The sequence below is a fragment of the Staurois parvus genome, unplaced genomic scaffold (genome assembly GCF_062004578.1).
Source record: "Staurois parvus isolate SC_StPar_1 unplaced genomic scaffold, SC_StPar_1.0 ptg000548l, whole genome shotgun sequence".
Classification (NCBI taxonomy): domain Eukaryota; kingdom Metazoa; phylum Chordata; class Amphibia; order Anura; family Ranidae; genus Staurois; species Staurois parvus.
Genome location: NW_028318344.1, coordinates 3,003,732 through 3,024,279, shown reverse-complemented (window position 1 = coordinate 3,024,279; position 20,548 = coordinate 3,003,732). Strand labels below are relative to the sequence as shown.

The window sequence follows — 20,548 nt, the reverse complement described above, 5'->3', positions numbered from 1 at the left end:
GCAAAATGAATCAAAAACGCACCCAAAATGCATCAAAAACGCATGAAAACAGCAATACATGTTTTTCTGCAGTGTTTCCATTGAGGTCTGTAGAAACAAAAATGCAACTTTTTGCATTCAAAAAAGTCCCTGACCCCTTCCAAAAAACGCACTGGGTGAAAATGCACAGGTGTGAACATGTTCCATAGGAATACAGAGAAAAATCCTCCTGCGCTAAGAAGGGAAAGTTCACCTACTGGAAGCTGCCAGCACTTAACCTGCTACCCAAACAGTGTATATAATAATAATGATCAAAATAGTGCAGCGCTCAAAACAATAATGTATATAACCACAGATGTGCTCACATGCATTTGTGTCACAACAAATACTATTCAAAATTAATAATAATGTGAAATATCTTATCTATCCAAGTGCCACTCAATAATAACTCTAACTTATTAGTGCCCACATATTCAAAAAATAATTAATACATTGCTTAATTAGTAACTACCGTTTACTATAAAACATATACCAGTGCTCCAAGTGCAATGCCGTGACCACACTTAATACACTACTCCAAAAAAATTTTTTGACAAATTTAAAAAAGATAATAATAAGTCCATGCAGTGCGTAAATCAAAGTGCAAAAAATCAAAGTGCAAAAAATGCAAAAAATATATACTGTGTCCACATTCAGTGCACCAGCACCTCTTCACCTCCTAAGGCTAGATTGCCTCCTCACCTCCTTAATGCGACCCCTAAGGGCCAAACAGCTTTCAGGATCTCTCTGGATCCTTATCCCCTGGCAGTAAACACCTCTCCTCACGTTGTGGATCCCTTTAGGGGGCTTCCATAACCCCCGATCAGAAACTTCTGGAGAACAATCACTCACCAAGCAAGTGAGCAAAAAGAAAAGAATCCTCTAAGTGTAGTATTAAACCAAACACTTTAATGGCAAAAGATAAAATATACAGCCACTCACATATGTCCACAATCTTCTTCTCCCAGTCTGTGGGTGTACTGCATGTAAAACAAAGGACTTCTTGGGTATACCAAGATGGCGGCTGGCGCCGGAAGTGCGTCACCGCGTACCGGAAATGACGTGCTAACGTGCCTACGCGTTACGTCACTGTCACTTGTGACTTCCTCTGGGCAGTACCCTAGACACGTAATTCCTCCCTTAAATACCGGACCTCCTGCCGGATGTCATTGATGGTCCGCCCCCCATACACTTACATGGAGCCGCCATTTTCTTGAAGCACACCTCAATATACATCCAGAATGGGGACATAAAAAGCGATACTAGGAGCTCAATATATTCTAACCCTCCTAACCATCGAAACGATCGTTTTCAATAATTACATTTTATTAGACAATAAAAAACAAATACTATTAGAAACTAAAAATATACATACCTAATGAAAATCAATATATATTACACTAATAATTAATAATTAAAAACCCAGGGACATTAACAGACACCACTACTACTCAAATTAAAAAACACTATATTAATAAAAATATATTCATTGCACTAAAAATTTCATAAAAAATATATACAAATATCACTTAGGAATCTTAACTAGAGAATATCAAAAATATCATTCTATTACCTGCAATTCACCCACAGATTTACAGAGTTAACTAAACACATCGAATTAAATTCAGATTACATATCTATATTATATTAAAATTGTACATAAACAGCCACCTTATGGAGAAAAAAGTTGTGGCTTGGTGGGATAGTGTCACACATGAGAAGTATCTAAAGAATAAATTGGTGCCCAGGAGATTAAGGTGGGATGTGCCCATTTGTGATGGATTGACAGACCCAGAGGGGACAGAAGAGTGGTTTAATTTTTTCCATGAAAAAGGATTAGAATTGGTGATGTTCCTCCTTAAAAGAAAGCAAAGAAAATTGCGGAACTTAGATAGCCAGATTGGAGAGATTAAAGAAAAAATTGAGCCTCTCAAAGATACTGTGGAGATGCAGAATTTAACTAAACGACTAAATAAGGATTTGGATAAAGTGGATCAGGAAGTTAAATATAGGAAGCTTAAAAAATATCAGAGAGATTTGAATGATATGAGGAAAAATCAAGTGTTTAAGTGGCAATCCTCTTTAAATGAAGTAGAAACAGCTTTAACCAATACAACACCGGTAAAAGAAAAGAAAGAAGGAGATGGGTATAATGTACCTATGCAGAGTGATTATTATAGAGGACCTAATAAAATGGTGAACAGTTATCATACGCAGGGTTACCGCACACCGAAAAATGGAGGGAAACCAAAAAATGGAAATGGGGGATATAAAAAACCACAAGGGAAAGGTCAATTTTATAACCAGAGACCATACTTCCAGAACTACAGGCCGAATTATTATCCTGCACCTAATCAATATCCCCCATTCAGACCTTACTATCCTAAAGGACCCAATGGACCACCACCAGAGGGAAGGTGGGAATATCATAGATATGATGAGAGGAGTCCAGTTCCCACTTATAATAGGTTTGAACCTTTGAGGCCAGATTTCCCACGGGATGATTTTTTAGGCAGGGATCAGGGAGAGAGAAGTCCCCTGAGAGAAGGATGGAAAAGCCCAGGAAGAAGAGGGGATGCAGGGCAGGATTTAAAAAACAAAAGAAAAAGAACAGTAGGAGAAGGGGTGTTCAATATTAGTGGTTCTGAACTAACTAAGGAAGAAATAATGGTTTTAGACAAGGGCCTCAAATACGCCCCTCCTGTACCTGCCAATAAATTTAAAATTAATATTGATACTAAAAAATTTATTAGGAAATTGAATATCAAAAAATATTTTCTAGGATTACCTGGGGCTAAGACCAATAGTAGTAGTGCCCCTAGTAGCAGATTTACTCACACTAATTTAAGAAATAGATCTCTTTTTAACCCTCAAATAACAAATAACAGCCAAATAGATGTTTTTAAAAAAAATGGTGAATCTTGATTTGGATCGATTAATTATCCCTAAAATGAATAGAAATATAGGTATAGAAGTAGGTATTAAGAGACTAAATAAGAGAGACGATATAGTAATCAGACCAGCGGACAAAGGTGGAGGAATTGTGGTTTTGTCCAAAGAATACTATTTGGGTGAATTAGCTAGTCAATTGGACGACACCCATACTTATCAGGTCTTGAAAAAAGATCCTACAATACAATATAAAAAAGAATTAGAAATATTGGTGAAAAAAGGTGTTGAGAAAAATATCCTGAATAAAAAAGTGAGGTATCTCACACCGTATACTTGTAGAGTACCGGTCATTTATACAATTCCCAAAATTCATAAAGATGCTTTGAATCCACCTGGAAGGCCCATAGTAAATGGTATACATTCAGTCCTAGCTAGAATGGGACAATACATAGACGAGTTTTTGCAACCTGTGGTGAAACAGACCCAGTCTTTTTTGAGGGACACAAAACAACTTATCCAATTGTTGAAGGAAGTTACAGGAGGACATGAGCTATATATAGCTAGTGCAGATGTCTCCTCATTATATACGATAATTGGACATGAGGATGCAATGGAAGCAGTAGGGTGGGACCTTAGGACATATAGTGACTTACCTTGGAGGAAGGAAGTATATATTGTATTGTCTGGAGTTTTGCTTAGACCATAACTATTTTTGGCACAATAATAAGTATTTCAGCGTTACCTATAATGCTACCACCTCCCCCTCACTCCCCCTCTCTGTTGGGGTCCCTCAAGGCTCTGTCCTCGGGCCTCTTCTCTTCTCCATCTATACCTCCTCCCTTGGCCAACTCATACACTCTCACGGCTTCAACTACCACCTCTATGCCGACGACACAAATCTATCTCTCAACCCCCCACCTCACCCCCTTGGTCTCAGCCCGAATCACACACCTACTGAGCGACATATCAGACTGGATGTCGCTCCATTTCCTTAAATTGAACCTCTCCAAAACCGAGTTTCTTGTCTTCCCCCCAGCCCGGACACCACCCCCCATTGATTTCTCCGTCACGTCCAACAACGCTACCATCAAACCCGCCCTGCAGACCAGAGTACTGGGTGTCATTCTGGACTCCAACCTATCCTTCCAGCCCCAAGTCCAATCTTTAACAAACTCGTGCAGACTCCACCTCCGCAACATCGCCAAAATCCGCACGTTCCTAACCCCAGAAACCACTAAACAGCTCATCCACTCCCTCATCATATCACGACTCGACTACTGCAACTCCCTCCTCACTGGCCTGCCTCGCCGCTGGCTATCCCCGCTTCAGTCGATCCTGAATACGGCTGCCAGACTCATTTACCTTTCCAACCGCTCTGTCTCCGCCACCCCCCTCTGCCAATCCCTCCACTGGCTTCCGATTGCGCAACGGATCAAATTCAAAATCCTAACGCTGACATACAAAGCTGTCCACCATACTGCCCCGAACTACATCACTGACCTAATATCCAAGTACCGCCCAGCACGCACATTCCGCTCCTCACAAGACCTCCTTCTCTCTAGTTCCCTGGTCTCCTCCTCCCATGCCCGCCTCCAGGACTTCTCCAGGGTGTCACCCATCCTCTGGAACTCCCTGCCCCAACCCATCAGATTATCACCTACTCTCCTCTCCTTTAGGCGCACCCTGAAAACCCATCTCTTCAGGGAAGCCTACCCCACCCCCTGCTAACTTGCCGACCTCCTCCACTCTTCCTACCACTCCATCCCCCACAGCTATCTCCTCCTGTGCCACCACCCCCTCCCTCCTAGATTGTAGGCTCGAAAGAGCAGGGCCCTCGATCCCCTCATGTTTTGCATTGTGTTGGTATTGTTCTGTCACATGTTCTGTCCCCCTTTGTAATGTACAGCGCTGAGCGAACTATTGGCGCTTTATAAATACTGTATAATAATAATAATAATTTCAAGCAAATAAGAGGTGTAGCAATGGGTGCCAGGTTTGCGCCGAGTGTAGCAAACCTATTTATGGCACATTGGGAAAGTAAAGTATTGTATCAAGAGTATCCGAAAGAGATTAAGATTTATAAAAGGTATATTGACGATGTAATTATTATCTGGGAAGGAGAACCAACTACCTTGGCATCATTTCTTATCAATCTTAATTCAAATAATAAAAATATTAAATTTACATGGGAGTCGAGTAAGGAAGAGTTAAACTTTTTGGATGTCAATATTAGGATTCTAAATGGAAAATTGTTAACAAAAACGCACTTTAAAACAGTTGACTGTAATGGGTACATCCCTATGGGGAGCTGTCACTAACCGCCCTGGCTATGTAATATCCCTAAGGGGCAGTTTGTGAGATTAAGACGAAACTGTACTTTTAAAAATGATTATTATAAACAAGCTGAGATATTAGGGACAAGGTTTGTGCATAAAGGGTATTCTGAAGACATGATCAAATTAGAAATAGAAGAAGTGGGTAATGTTGATAGAAAGTATCTTTTGAAGGATAAAACTAAAGATGAAAAATTAGATTCCCAAATTGCAATAGTGTTGGATTTTAACATACACTATAAAGAGATAGAGAGGATTTATAGGAAGCATTGGGACATTTTGAAGTTGGACCCTGTTCTAGGGGGGATATTAACGGATACTCCCAGATTTATCTATAGAAAAGCTCCCACAATTAGGTCAAAGGTAGTTAAAAATGTTCTAGATCCTCCAATAAAAAATCGTATTACTTTTCTTGATGAAAAAGGATTTTTTCCATGTAGGAACTGCTTTGCTTGTGTAGCCACAAAACGATCAAATCTAAGACGGAACGATTTTGTGGCTACCTCCACAGGCCAGAAATATGACATTAAAGATTTTATTACTTGTAGGACAGAGGGGGTGGTTTATTGTATAGAGTGTGAATGTGGGCTCCAGTACATAGGCCGGACAAAAGACCGTTATGGAAGAGACTCAGGGAGCATGTCCAAAACATTAGAAAAGGGTTCCCAAAACATAATGTCTCTAGACATTTTTCTATGTACCACAATAAAGACCCCAGTAAGATTAAATTTTGGGGGATTGAGAAATTTAAGAAGCACTGGAGGAGTAGCAATAAAATCATATCCCTAAGTCAGACCGAGTCGAGGTGGATATATTATATGCAAACACAGGTCCCAAAGGGATTAAATATTGAGTTCGATCTAAATTGTTTCATCAGCGATTTTTAATTATTTTTAATTATTTACTGTATTTATTCTATTATAAGCTAATGAAGTGATTATTAAATTTATGACTGTTTATGTACAATTTTAATATAATATAGATATGTAATCTGAATTTAATTCGATGTGTTTAGTTAACTCTGTAAATCTGTGGGTGAATTGCAGGTAATAGAATGATATTTTTGATATTCTCTAGTTAAGATTCGTAAGTGATATTTGTATATATTTTTTATGAAATTTTTAGTGTAATGAATATATTTTTATTAATATAGTGTTTTTTAATTCGAGTAGTAGTGGTGTCTGTTAGTGTCCCTGGGTTTTTAATTATTAATTATTAGTGTAATATATATTGATTTTCATTAGGTATGTGTATTTTTAGTTTCTAATAGTATTTGTTTTTTATTGTCTAATAAAATGTAATTATTGAAAACGATCGTTTCGATGGTTAGGAGGGTTAGAATATATTGAGCTCCTAGTATCGCTTTTTATGTCCCCATTCTGGATGTATATTGAGGTGTGCTTCAAGAAAATGGCCGCTCCATGTAAGTGTATGGGGGGCGGACCATCAATGACATCCGACAGGAGGTCCGGTATTTAAGGGAGGAATTACGTGTCTAGGGTACTGCCCAGAGGAAGTCACAAGTGACAGTGACGTAACGCGTAGGCACGTTAGCACGTCATTTCCGGTACGCGGTGACGCACTTCCGGCGCCAGCCGCCATCTTGGTATACCCAAGAAGTCCTTTGTTTTACATGCAGTACACCCACAGACTGGGAGAAGAAGATTGTGGACATATGTGAGTGGCTGTATATTTTATCTTTTGCCATTAAAGTGTTTGGTTTAATACTACACTTAGAGGATTCTTTTCTTTTTGCTCACTTGGTTGGTGAGTGATTGTTCTCCAGAAGTTTCTGATCGGGGGTTATGGAAGCCCCCTAAAGGGATCCACAATGTGAGGAGAGGTGTTTACTGCCAGGGGATAAGGATCCAGAGAGATCCTGAAAGCTGTTTGGCCCTTAGGGGTCGCATTAAGGAGGTGAGGAGGCAATCTAGCCTTAGGAGGTGAAGAGGTGCTGGTGCACTGAATGTGGACACAGTATATATTTTTTGCATTTTTTGCACTTTGATTTTTTGCACTTTGATTTACACACTGCATAGACTTATTATTATCTTTTTTAAATTTGTCAAAAAATTTTTTTTGAGTAGTATATTAAGTGTGGTCACGGCATTGCACTTGGAGCACTGGTATATGTTTTATAGTAAACGGTAGTTACTAATTAAGCAATGTATTAATTATTTTTTGAATATGTGGGCACTAATAAGTTAGAGTTATTATTGAGTGGCACTTGGATAGATAAGATATTTCACATTATTATTAATTTTGAATAGTATTTGTTGTGACACAAATGCATGTGAGCACATCTGTGGTTATATACATTATTGTTTTGAGCGCTGCACTATTTTGATCATTATTATTATATACAATGTTCCATAGGAAATCATTTTAAAATTGACTGTTTTTTTTCTGCAGTGTTTTTTCTGCAAAACACTGCAGAAAACGCTTAAGTGTGAACCTAGGGTTAAACAGGAATTAAGGGGCAGTGGTCATGGCACTAGTTTAAACTGGAACATAGGCAAGGACTAAAAGATAAAGAAACTACAGGGTAAATCAGCTACTGAAAGTTTTTAAAAAATAGAGTGTTTAACCAATAGCCGCCCCGGCCAATAGCCGTTTGGCGGCCGGCAAAGTGCTGTAGATTTCCGGGTGGATGCCATATGGCGTACTCCCGGGCATGCGCAGTTTTAGTGCTTGCAGAGCCACGCAGTGGCGCGATCTGTCACTGGCCGTGTACCTCGGACACGGCCAATGACAGATCTGAGTACCTGACCCTGTTGCTGGTACCATGTGACCTGCTGTGACCAATCACAGCAGGTCACATGACAGTTGTATACAATGAATGGCTTCATTCATGCCATCCATTGTATACTAGTGTCTAGCTGTGAATGGTCACAGCGATCACATGCACATGTCATGTGATTAGCTGTGGCCAAATCACAGCTAAGCACAAAAAAAAAAAAAAAAGCCCTGAATGAATCGATGTCATTCAGGTAAATGCTTGCTTATAGCAAAGTAATTCTTTGCTATAAGCAAATTGTGTAAAAAAAGAAAATACTGATCACTTCCCCAAAGTAGTACAATGTTACTCTGGTAACATTGTACTACTTTGGACATAGTGAAATATGAAAAAAAATCTTAAAAAAAAGAAAAAAAAATGTAATAAAAATTTTAAAATAATAAAAAAAATAAAAAAAAATATATATATATATTTTTTTTACATGCTGTCACCAGTCAGTGTCCCTGATCACCGCCATGCCAGTTATATGATGACGCTGTACTGCACTGGTGACAGTATGTAAAAAAAAATAGTGAAAATAATTTTTTTTAATTTTTTTCATTTTCCGAAAAATGACAAAAAAAATACAACTTCAAAAAACTCGCCATGCCTCTTATGAAGTACATCAGGCTGTCTACTTTGCAAAAAGGGGTCATTTGGGGATACCTGTACTGTTCTTACATTCTTGGACCTCAAGAAATTAGATTGGCTGTCAGTACTTCAGGATTGATCAATATTCAGATATATCCCATAGTTTGTGAACTCTATAACTTTCCTACAAACTAAAAAATACATCCTAATTTGGGTTATTATCACCAAAGACATGTAGCAGAATAATCTCGGCCTAAATTTTTGAAGAACAATTATTTATTTGCAAACTTTTATAACAGAAACAAAGAAAAACTTGTTTTTTTTTCAAAATGTTCGTTCTTTTTTTGTTAATTTAGCAAAAAATAAAAACCCCGGCGGTGATTAAATACCACCAAAAGAAAGCTCTGGTTGTGTGAAGAAAATGATAAAATTTTAGTTTGGGTACAATGTTGTATGACCGCGCAATTGTCATTCAAACTGTGAGAGCGCTGAAACCTGAAAAATGGCCTGGGCAGGAATAGTGTAAAAGTGCCTGGTATGGAAATGGTTAATATTACTTTATAAGTGAAGTCCAGAAATGATCTTTATTGCATATTTACATTGGTCCAGCTTGGCTCAATGTAAAGCTGGCCTTACTCTTGTTGAATTTCATTTGAATGTTCAGACAAGAAAGTATACAAAATGATCGTCCAACCATTCATGGAACTGAATTTCAAACAACTTTTCCTTCAATCGTCATGTCAGTGTCTCAGTTTTTACAGTTACAGTTACAGTTTTTACTTCCAGATTAACTTTGACAAGTGCATGTGCAGAAGACTAGTTGCGATTTTTCGTGGCCTGAAGCAAATTCAACTATTAGAAATTTGTTCGTTCCCATTAGATTCAATTAAAAAATTCCATCCTTGTCCTTTTTTTTTGCTCACTCGTAACCAATTGTTAAATTGTCCACTTTGACTCATAGATCATCTAAAATGACATCTTTAACAAAATTCTACAGGTGTAAGGCCAGCTTAAAGTGGTTCTAAAGGTTCATCTTTGTTTTTTCGAAAACAACAAGCATGCTATACTTACCTACTGTGTGCAGTGGTTTTACACAGAGCAGCCTGGATCCTTCTCTTCTCTGGTCCCCCGCAGGCTTTTCTAGCCCCTCCCTCCTATCAAGTACCCCCACAGCAAGCAGCTTGCTATGGGGGCACCTGCTGCTTCATGTGTCAATTCACACACGGAGTCGCGGCTTGGCCCTGCCCCCTCTCTCTATCCTCATTGGATGAATGGCTGTGATTGACAGCAACGGCTCCCGCTTGCTGTCTCAGCCAAAGAAGAGGCAGAGGCCCGGGACAGCCAAGGATCGCGATCAGGTTTGTTACCTACATGCATAGAATTCATGAAGGTAAAACGCCTTGAGCCTGTACAACCACTTTAAGTATGCATATATGCTTAGGAAGCTTGTATGCACATGCCTGATGGGCCACTTGGGAATCTGATAATCACTGATTACTAATAATTACTGCAGTAGCATTTTACCACATTTACATTAATTTATTACAGGAACTTATATAGTGCCATCAATCTACACAGTGCTTTACATATATATTGTACATTCATATCAGTCCCTGCCCTCAAGGAGCATACAATTAAAGGTCCCTAACTCACATTCATACATACACATACTAAGGACAATTTTAGATAGGAGCCAATTAACATACCAGCATGTCTTTGGAGTGTTGGAGGGAACCAGAGTACCCAAAGGAAACCCATGGAGACACTGAGAACATGCAAACTCCAATCAGGCCACTAGCACAATATGATTAGAGTCCCGGTGATGTTTTATTGTTAGTCTATGATTACAAATAATTTGGGATGTAGCATCACAAGGTACTTTGGCATTATCTTTCATTTATACAAACAACTAACAAGAAACCATACGTGTTAAAGGAAATCATCATAATTCGTTTTTTTCCCAGTTGTCTACCGATGCAATAGAGCCACATTTTCTCTTCTTTGATCAAAAGTAAAATGAGAGAGTGCTGAAAGCTACTTGCTGGAAAGGAAAAGTCACCACCACATTTTGGCTGGGTGTCAGCTAAAGCCAATGCTGGCCTTTGTCCAAGATGACAAACTCTGCCCCCCATAAACCATTTAGATGTGCACTACTATTTACTCAGTTTACTCAGATGAAGCTTTGACCCTTTCACTGCCAGGTCCGTACAGCATACGGACCTACAGCACTGCTTCTAGCTGGCTAGCTCCATACATCGTATAGACCTGCATTCATGCTTCTGCTAAAAGCTCATGGTCACTTCAGTAACCCCTCCCCACCCCGCTGATGCTGCAGTTTCCCTTGCCTCCCTGACTCCTACCTCTCCATCTCCCGTCGTTGCTCTTCTTCCAATAAATGCCCCCCCACACTCTATTTTCACTGCCCCCCACCCACAGTTATTCTATAGATGATGGCTTCCCTCCTCTGCCTCTCCCAAATGCTCCTATATCCATTGATAGCTGGGCATAGTAAACTGTTTACTATGTGTCAGTTTATGAATGAAAAGGAGTCTATAAAGGCTTCTTGTTCATTCACGTAATGTGCAGCTTAGGATGCACGGAAAAGGACTTTTCAAAAAAGAGACATTGCAGTCTGTTTAGACCTCTGATATCTCACCGAAGCTGCCATCCTGCCCCCAACCCCCCCCCCCCCCCAAAAGGTACAAAATATTAAAAAATAAAATGTAAAAATTACAAAAAATAATTTTAAAAAACATAGTAAGGCCTTGTTCACACAGGGCATACACAGCGTACACCCCTGCAAGGCTGACTTTATCTGCACAGGGATGTACAGATGTTCCATGCATCCCTGTGCAGGCAGTCCTATTGATGTCAGTTGGGATGTAGCAACTGCACAAATATAGCTATTGCTCCCAATTTGACATCCATGTGGGTCCGGGTGCATGTCCCTGAGCTCACGCTGTGTTCTGGGTCATGCACTCACACCCACACGAATGTCAGATTGGGAGCAGCGGCTATGCCCGTGCAGCCGGTGCATCCCAATTGACATGAATGGGACTGCCTGCACAGGGATGCACGGAACACCTGGGCATCCCCATGCGGGTAAACACAGCCCTACATGGGCATACACTTTAGTACTCTCCATGTGAAGGAGGCCTTCATAGCAATTTAGTAAGTTATGTTGTGTTTGTGTGCACTAATAATGATTTTACTGTATTTTAAGTGAAATTAGCGATTTGCTGAACATTTGCACAACTATTGTGGGACCTAAAAAAAATCAGTATCACGTTTTTTTTTTAACCTTTAGGTCATTTGCTTTCAGAAAATATATAGTTTGGGGGGATCTTTTACAAATTCTGGAAATTGTATGTGAAAAATGATAACCTCCAGATTTTTAGAGTATTGATTTTATTTACAGTTTTGCGTATGTTCCGTTTTCCCCATTTCACAAAAAGGCGTAATTTAAAGTCTACAAATATTTGTTATTTATTTACATCAATAGAGTTTTAACTTTAATATTTTGTAGGGATTTAGCAGGAACTTTGTTAATTTTACCATGTATGTATCCACTAAAAATAACACTGTTCAACAGGTAAAAAGTTTTGGGCATAAAATTAGCTAATCTTACATAATTTTGGGGTGCTGAAAACGACCCTAAAAAATGTTGATTGGCTCTAGTTTCCATGATATATTCACCCATCTAATGACGTAAGCCATTCAAAATTATGATGCAACTTCAGCTGCATATTGCGCAATTGATACTGGTGACCAATAGAAAATTGCATGTATACTGAGATGATGCAATATTAGCCTTTAATTGCATCACTTCACTGCATAAAAGCTGCAGTATCTGTAGCTGATTGTAGTTCGACAGCGTCTTTATATTTCGTTTTATGCTTATATAGGCTACTCAGTAATGCCTTGAACTTGTGTGAATAAAGCAGATAATTTCTGCTATATCTGCAGTGAAATAACTTTTATCTCACAAAAAAGGAGGATAACAGGAATAATTAAGAAAGCCTACAACTTGTATTTTGGCTGCAAGATAGGAGACCAGGACAAGAGCTGGGCACCACATATATGCTGCAATTCTTGTGGGACGGCACTGGAGCAATGGTTGAATGGAAAAAAGGCATCTATGCCTTTCGCTGTGCCAATGATTTGGAGAGAGCCAACAGATCATGTTAGTAATTGTTACTTTTGTATGGTGCCTCCAATTGTAAAAGGGCTAAATAAGAAGAAAAAGTTATCTGTGCACTATCCAAATATTCCATCGGCAATACGTCCAGTTCCTCATGGAGAGGGGCTACCAATTCCTAAAGCACCAGAATCCTTCGTGGTTGAGTCAAGTGAGGAAGAACCTGAAGCGTGTAGTCACGTGCAGTTGTAAGAGATGGCCCTTTCCTCGAATACAAGAGAAAAGCCAAGAGAAGCAAAACCGACACAAACTGAAGACAAAACTAGTGAGAATCCTAAGTATTAAAATGATTCAACTTAGCTTATGGCTATAATTTTTCTTGGTAATCCTATGCAATATATTATGCCATTTAGGCTTTGTTATGTAGTCAATATCACTTGCTTTATATTTGTGGAAAGACATCTATCTATATAATTATTGTGCATTATGTAGTTATTACGCCTATAGTAGAAAACTTTCCGTTTACAGAAAAACTAGAGCCAATTGACAAATTTCATTGTTATATTTGAACTTAGAATGTGAAATTCATTAAGAAATGGATCCTTTTGTTTCCAAAACTGGCAAAAAATAAAAATTTGTTGAACAGTGTAATTAATATATTTTTAGCAAAAATATTTTTTGATAAACATTTGTGTAAATATCACAGGGCTTAAAAAATAAGTAGCACCTTCCTTTTATTCTACTGGTCCTACGCTTACAGAAAATGTATGATTTGAGAAAGGGTTCTTCAAATTCTGAAAGCTGTAAGGGAAAAATAAAAAGACAATGGAAAAAAATGCCTGGCCATCTGAGTTTAAAAGTGGAGAGCAGAGCCTTTCAGTTAAACTATATATAAAACTTTTTTTTTTCTCTTAGCTTTGGTTAGAGTATACAAAGGTCAAAATCCATGTGAGTTTTTTTGTTCTGCTTTGTGTCCCTTTGTGGAGATTTACCTTCACTTGCAGTGCCAGAGACACAGGAAGCAAGAGGAAATTTCTACAAAGTGAGGGGAGATAACTTTTAGATAGTTGTCACCAACAGGTTTGTCTATTGGAAAATTCTCCTTGATCTTCTGTTCAGGTGACAAACATAAGATTTAAGATTCCATTTCAGTTTATGTTATGATCATAATGTCCACCAAATAGAGACAAGGGGGTTGATTTACTAAAGGCAAATAGACTGTTCACTTTGCCAAGGAATTTCCCCAGAGCTTAGAGAATGAGGTGAAGCTCTGCTGACTTCCATCATCCAATCATTTACAAGGTAAAATATAGTTTTTTTATTATTCTGCTTGCATGTGATTGGGTATTCTTGGCAAATCAAAATTGTATCACATGCACTAAGCTCTGGGGAAGATTCCCTTGCAAACCTATTTGACTTTAATAAATCAACCCCAGTGAATCTCTCCACCAAGGACAAAGACAGCTATAAAAGCCCAACATGGGATTCGAACGTTTCCATAGTCTCCCATTTTTTTTTTCAAACCCCAAAAATGTTTGGCTTTAGATACACTTTAAGGGCTCATTCACACTATACATTACATTGCAACAGAGTCTGATTTAGCCCTCAACCTTTTTAGCCAGGACCTCTTCTGAAATCTTGTTTGTTACATACCCCTCTGCCTTCCCTGGAACATGCATCCTGTTATCTCTTGTTTTGCCAAGGAATACATCAAACTCTGACCTTTTTTATTTGGACTGATACAGGTTAGAGCTGTTGTAACACTAACACCCTTTCCCTGCCATTTGCCCCATTTGTTTAGGTGATTATGCTTGGCAGCTGCCATTTCTCTCCTGTAGGTGTACATGACTTAATTGTTTTAATAGCTAGATTTTGGCAAGTCAAGATCCATTCAAGCATAAAAAAAAAGATTATCTACTGGTAAGACTGTCTAAAGGTTGATTGCTATAACCTCTGCTGCTGTACTTTCTGTTGCATGACCCTCCCTTGGTATCTGAGTAATTAGATCAAAGTATTCTGTGCTGTGAAATTTGCATTTACTTTTCAGAGCAGTGTATTGCAGTCCTGTAGCTGTTGTGTGTAAAAGGCATTGTAAAAGAGTTTCATTTGTACTACATAAGAGTACTGGGGCAGAGAGGATGGAGGAACCAAATGTATCCAGCGGCAGAGGCAATGGCAGCCCCATATGTCTTTTATGAAAAGTTTACTTAGTAAAGCCACCAACATAAGTATATGAGGACATTGTCACTGTATTTTGAGTAGGAATTTTCTCCCAAACTAGCAGCAACAGTCTGTGAGTAGGTTCCAATCAGATAAGTATGTATTTAGCACATGTGTGGGGGGTCAGCATACCAGCTAAAGGACAGCCAAACCCTCCTTAGAATGTATAGTATAGTATAGTTTAGGCAGCACAGTGGCTAAATGGTTAGCATTTCTACCTGGCAGTACTTGGGTCGCTGGTTCAAATCCCAACCATGGCACCACCTGCCTGGAGTTTGCATGTTCTCCCTGTGCTTGCGTGGGTTTCCCCTGGGTACTCTGGTTTCCTCCCACACTCCAAAGACATGCTGGTAGGTTAATTGGATCCTGTCTAAATTGTCCCTAGTATGTGTGTGTATGAATGTGAGTTAGGGACTTTAGATTGTATGCCCCTTGAGGGTTAGGGGCTGATGTGAATGTACAATATATATATAAAGCACTGCATAAATTGACGGCGCTATATAAGTACCTGAAATAATAATAAATAATAATAATCAGCTCTGCTTATCAAGTTCAAAGTGGAACTGAGAACCGTAGGCATGCTTCTGGTGCTGCTCAAGGCTGACAGCAGTCAAAGATCACCCTGCCGGCAGAGAAAGGAAGATGGGGGCAGTGTCCTAAATAACGCCAGAAACATGACAATGTAGATGAGGATGAACACCTCTCAAACTGATCCCCAGGAGTCAGAGAGAAACAGAATGTAGTGAGATGGTCTCAATCGTCACTCTGGCCATGTCCTCTGAAACGTTTCACCCCGCCCACAGGGGGCCTGGTCACAGAGGCTCAACGTGGAACTGCACTGCATCTGAGCACCACAAATCAAAAATGCTATTTAATTAATTTTTAATATTCAAAGCAAATTAGCCCATCCATACATATCTCCACGCTTTATGTTGCTGAGAAATAATTTTGAAAAGATCCCCCTGGCATTTCTGGCAGTGACCATCTTGAGTAAGGGCAGATGATTCATGTAGCATTTACTTCCTGGAATCTATCTGCCCTTAACTCCGACATTGGCTGAGCTGAAAATTTTCCCTCCCCTCCTAAAGACTGCTGGGATGCATGACATCATTTCCCTAGGCATGGAAACCAGGAAGTAATGGAAGAAATGTAAAAAAATTTAAAAAAAAGTAAATATAATATACTTTCCTATTTATTTAGGAATGTTAGCAGCAAAAGGATTACAAATAGTTCATTTTGATTGAGAGGGAGCGAAGTTCCACTTTAAGATCACACTTTCACATCATTGGTCCTTACAAGTAGTTATGTAAATGACAGTCATCCAATCATAAAGCAACATTTCATTAGTACCACAAATGGATTCTGAATTTTTAAGTCTTAATGCTGCTAAAATGCTGTGATGACATAGGCCAGGGGTGTCAAACTGGCGGCCTTCCACCTGTTGCCAAACTACAAGACCCATCATGCCTCTGCCTTTGGGAGTCATGCTTGTATCTTTCATCCTTGCAATGCCTCATAAGACTTGTAGTTTGGCAACAGCTGGAGGGCCACCAGTTTGACACCCCTGACATAGGGGTTGCAGTGGGGCTGGGTGTGTGCTGCCTCGCCATTCGACATTCATTTCAAATTGTTAAATTCGCTGCATGACTACAGCAAAGATATCTCTGCCGATCCTAGGGACATTATTACAGCAAGCACTGGCAGGGTTTCTGGAAGCACCCTTCATGCAGACTCCCTGTGTACCAGGTGGTGACAGAATTTCTTAAAACAAAAAAAGTTTGGAGAGGCCAGAATATTGCCAGGACTAGGATCAATAAACATCACCTATGGTGCAAAACAAGCGATGATGCTGATTTCATATTTCTCTGGATTTCTCTGGATTTTCTGCTGCCTCAAAGGTTTAACTGGAAGGTACTGATAACTATACATTGTAGATTATGCTGCAATGGCAGTACAACTTTTAACAGTAAGGGCTCATTTACAGTTACAGTTGGGGGAGGGTGGTAAAACCCTGTGATTGAGATGCATTTTTACTGTCCCTCAACCGCTCCTCCTTTGGCTGGAAAGGCAGCAGCCACAGGCCACAGGAGACATTTTACCCCCTGTCATGCTCAGTGGGCACTACCCCCTGCCGAATGCAACTCATTCAACCCATAAGGCCACACTGCAACCATCCTGCAGCTGCACATATGGTTGAAATGCAGTTCAGCATTTAGAGGGTTAAAACAGATGGTGAAGAGGTGATACAACATCTCCTCATCACCTTTCAAATGCTCTCTGAAGAGAGATCTCAGCACAGATCGCTCTTCAGACAGCAAAGCAAGCTTTAACGAGGCCTAACATATATTTCAATTTAATGGTGAAGTTGATGATTCTTATTTATCCAATTCATGGCATAGCAAGTGTTAGTTAGTCCAAGTCATTAGAACTAAAGAGGCTGCTTGGATAAATTGGATAATGTCGATGGCTGCTACTAGCTAGATTTCAATTGGGCGCTACAACAGTGTGATGTTATTTTATGGTCAAGATACACTTCACAATGAAGGAAAACCAGATGCAGATGTGTGTAATTATTAACCCCTTGGCACTGGTGCCAGCGCCTCCCAGCCCTTTAAGGGTTTCAGAACCCGGGAGACGGGGCCGGTTTTAGGGTCATGTGACCGCCATGACACACCGTCGCGGCGGTCACATGATCGGGAAAGGTCCCGATCGAAAGAGGAGATCGGGACCTTTCTGTGAGTACCGGACATGTGTGCTGGGAACGCGCAGGGTGCACGCTCTCAGCACATATGTTCTTTTTTAACAGAACGCAAATGTGCGGCCGCTCGGCGTCTAGGCCCAGACACCAGGAGGCCACACATTTGTGTTTGGCCGGCGTGAAGAGGTTAAGTAATCCAGCATCACAATATGCACATGTAGGAATGAACTACAATCATAGTGAATATTGGTTCCTACGTACAAAGAGAGGAGGAGTAGGAAATTTTACAGTCTGAAAAGGAAAATCTATTCAAAGTGAGTGGAAACCCTTCTTAGTTATCAACCAAATAAATGTCCTCATTGGAAGATCTACCCTCTATTCATATGGGATTGCAAGCAACTAAATTCCAGACATGCAATAAATACTCAAACCATTACATTTGGTGGAATAATGATTAGCCGTGGCCTTTATTTATTGATTTAACTACTTTATAATATTACGTCACATGAATAAATTTCATAAAATAATTTTTACCAAGCATGAATACAACTATAAAAACAACTCAACTTTTGTAGCTCGAGTTGTTTTAAACCAGCAATTCATTTCAATAATAACTTGAACTGTTTTAAATAAAAAGTGACACACCATATAAATAAGGTGCGAAAAACAGGGAGGGGAGCTCCTCTACCACTGTCCTCCTGAGGTGGCTGGCAACTTGTCCCTGTCGGAACCCCCTATATATAGGGGACCCCATGGCTTCTAGGTCATGTGACCTAGGATTTCAAGACTCCCCCAAATTCGACAGTTACAAGGCTCCCTGCACACCTGTTCTGCCGTTTTAAAGGGGGAAACCCCAAGCTACTGCAATCCCATTAGGAAAAGGGATTGAGTTGCCTTGAAACCCCTTCCCCTTTTCCTGGTGACAGCTGGGAAAGTTATCATTTCTTCTCTTTCTGCCCCAGTGACATGATCACAAAGATAAATAGAGAAGGCGAATTGCCCCAGCAGGACACAAACAACCTGAGAGCAGTTTTAAAACTTACAAATGCTATCCAAAATAAAAAAAAAAAGTTTTGGCCTTGGAAACAATTTTAATATATTTATGCATCATCTATCCCCCCCAAGAGACATACATCCCTCCTTGGATATAACTTAAAGTACCCTACAATTAGAGATGCAGTAATCTGGAGGCGATCTCTGCCTTCCTCACTGCAGGCTCAAAACTGGATAAACATTGCAAGAAGAAATTCTCTTTAGAATAAACTAAGCAGGGCCAATTACATGGAAACAATGCATGTGAAGTTGTAGACACATTTCCCCTTTATTCATTCAAAATATTTTTATTCCAAAATACATTTCAAAATGCTTCTATATTACTTTTAAAAAGTTATTCTTTAAATTATATTATACATATCCCCACCAATAAAATTAATAAAATAAATTAGAAAAGATAAACAGTACCTTGTGTACTTTGGTTACCAGAAATGAAAAACAGAGCTTTGCTGGTTAAAGTTGTATTCTGCTACTGTGCTGGGCTCTTGCACTTTGTAACCAGTTTCTCTGCAATCTGAGCTGAGCTGCTACTTCACTCCTTTATATAGCAGCTATAGGGCAACAAGTATTTGTCCCACCTCTTCTTTTGCTATTGGGCTTTTTATTTGGAGCTATATGTTGCAGAGAATGAGCATGGATTCAGTTCAATCCAAGCGGATATGCAAGTTTAGATAAGATATTTAAATAATATCAATACGATATAATCAAAGAACGGAGTTGTATACCTAATTACATAGAAGCTGGGTCATAGTAGACTCAGCATAGAAGAGCTACATCATTTATCTAACCCTACAATCAAATGTGTTTTTTCTGCTTTTACCTCGGAGCCCACTTTGATCAAAATAAAGAGGAAATTACAGGGGATACCACATTGTTCTTTAACAATACAAGGCTGCCAAATGTAGCACATTGCTGCAGAGAAGATAAATTGCACACTGGAGACTGATCTGTTAAAGGATAAGTTCACCTTTACAAACAATATAATAAATGCACATTTTTTGCAGGTAGGTTTTTTGTTAGGGACCTGTAAATCATCAGCAGATTATGGGTGTAATGCAACAGTCCGGCAGACTGTCTGTATCTGTATACCCATACCTCCGATATGGACAGACAGTTACACACTGTCAGGAAGCTCAATGAACTACCTAAAGCACTCAACAGTGCCCTGATAGTTCATTAACCCCTTCACGCCTAAGGGTGAAACAAATCTTAATGCCTAAGCACAATTTTGAAACTTTGACTTGTGTTAGTAAAACTATACATATTATCACAACTACTTTGTACATCCAGGTGAATTATACCTTGTTTTTTTTCAGGACAAGTTGGGCTTTCATTTGGTGGTAAATGGTAAAGGATATCTCCTGAGTTTTTTTTTTTATTATCAAAGGAAAACTGGCCCAAAATAGTAAAAAAAAAAAAAAAAAAAAAAATTAAAAAAGTTAGCTGTGTGTTTGTTACTGCCATTACCTACCATCAAAGAACAACCCAAAACACATTTTCCAGCTTTTGATGATCGCAGCGATACCATATATGTGTATGTTATTTGTACCCGTAGTACAGCCCAGAAACAATAGTGCACATTTTGTTTTGTTTTGTTTTTAACCTAAAACACACTGACACTAACTGACACTGATACCAATAAAAAATAAATAAAATAAATAAATAATAATACAAAAAAAAAAAAAAAAAATCCTGACCTTTGACCCTGACCTTAACTCGAACAGTAACCCTGGCATGTGACCTGGGATTGGGAGTTCCGGTTCCCGATCGTTAGAACAGAGCTCTTAGTGACACCCCAGTCTTTGTACTGGGAGCGAGTTGTGCAGTGC

At 39.3% G+C, this 20,548-nt stretch overlaps 1 protein-coding gene across 2 annotated transcripts in view; it reads right to left on the bottom strand.

Moving 5' to 3' along the window:
• The window catches only part of LOC149451125 (sulfotransferase 2B1-like), a 120,632-nt gene extending 101,405 nt beyond the window's left edge, over nt 1-19,227 (bottom strand). Inside the window, exon 1 of one of the 2 annotated variants that reach the window (XM_089690964.1) lies at nt 19,128-19,227. The gene's annotated coding sequence lies outside the window, so the exon portion shown is untranslated. Of the gene's footprint in view, nt 1-960; nt 1,091-19,127 lie in introns of those variants that run through there. The other variant, XM_089690965.1, reaches the window with a different exon arrangement.
• Nucleotides 19,228-20,548: the final 1,321 nt, after the last annotated feature.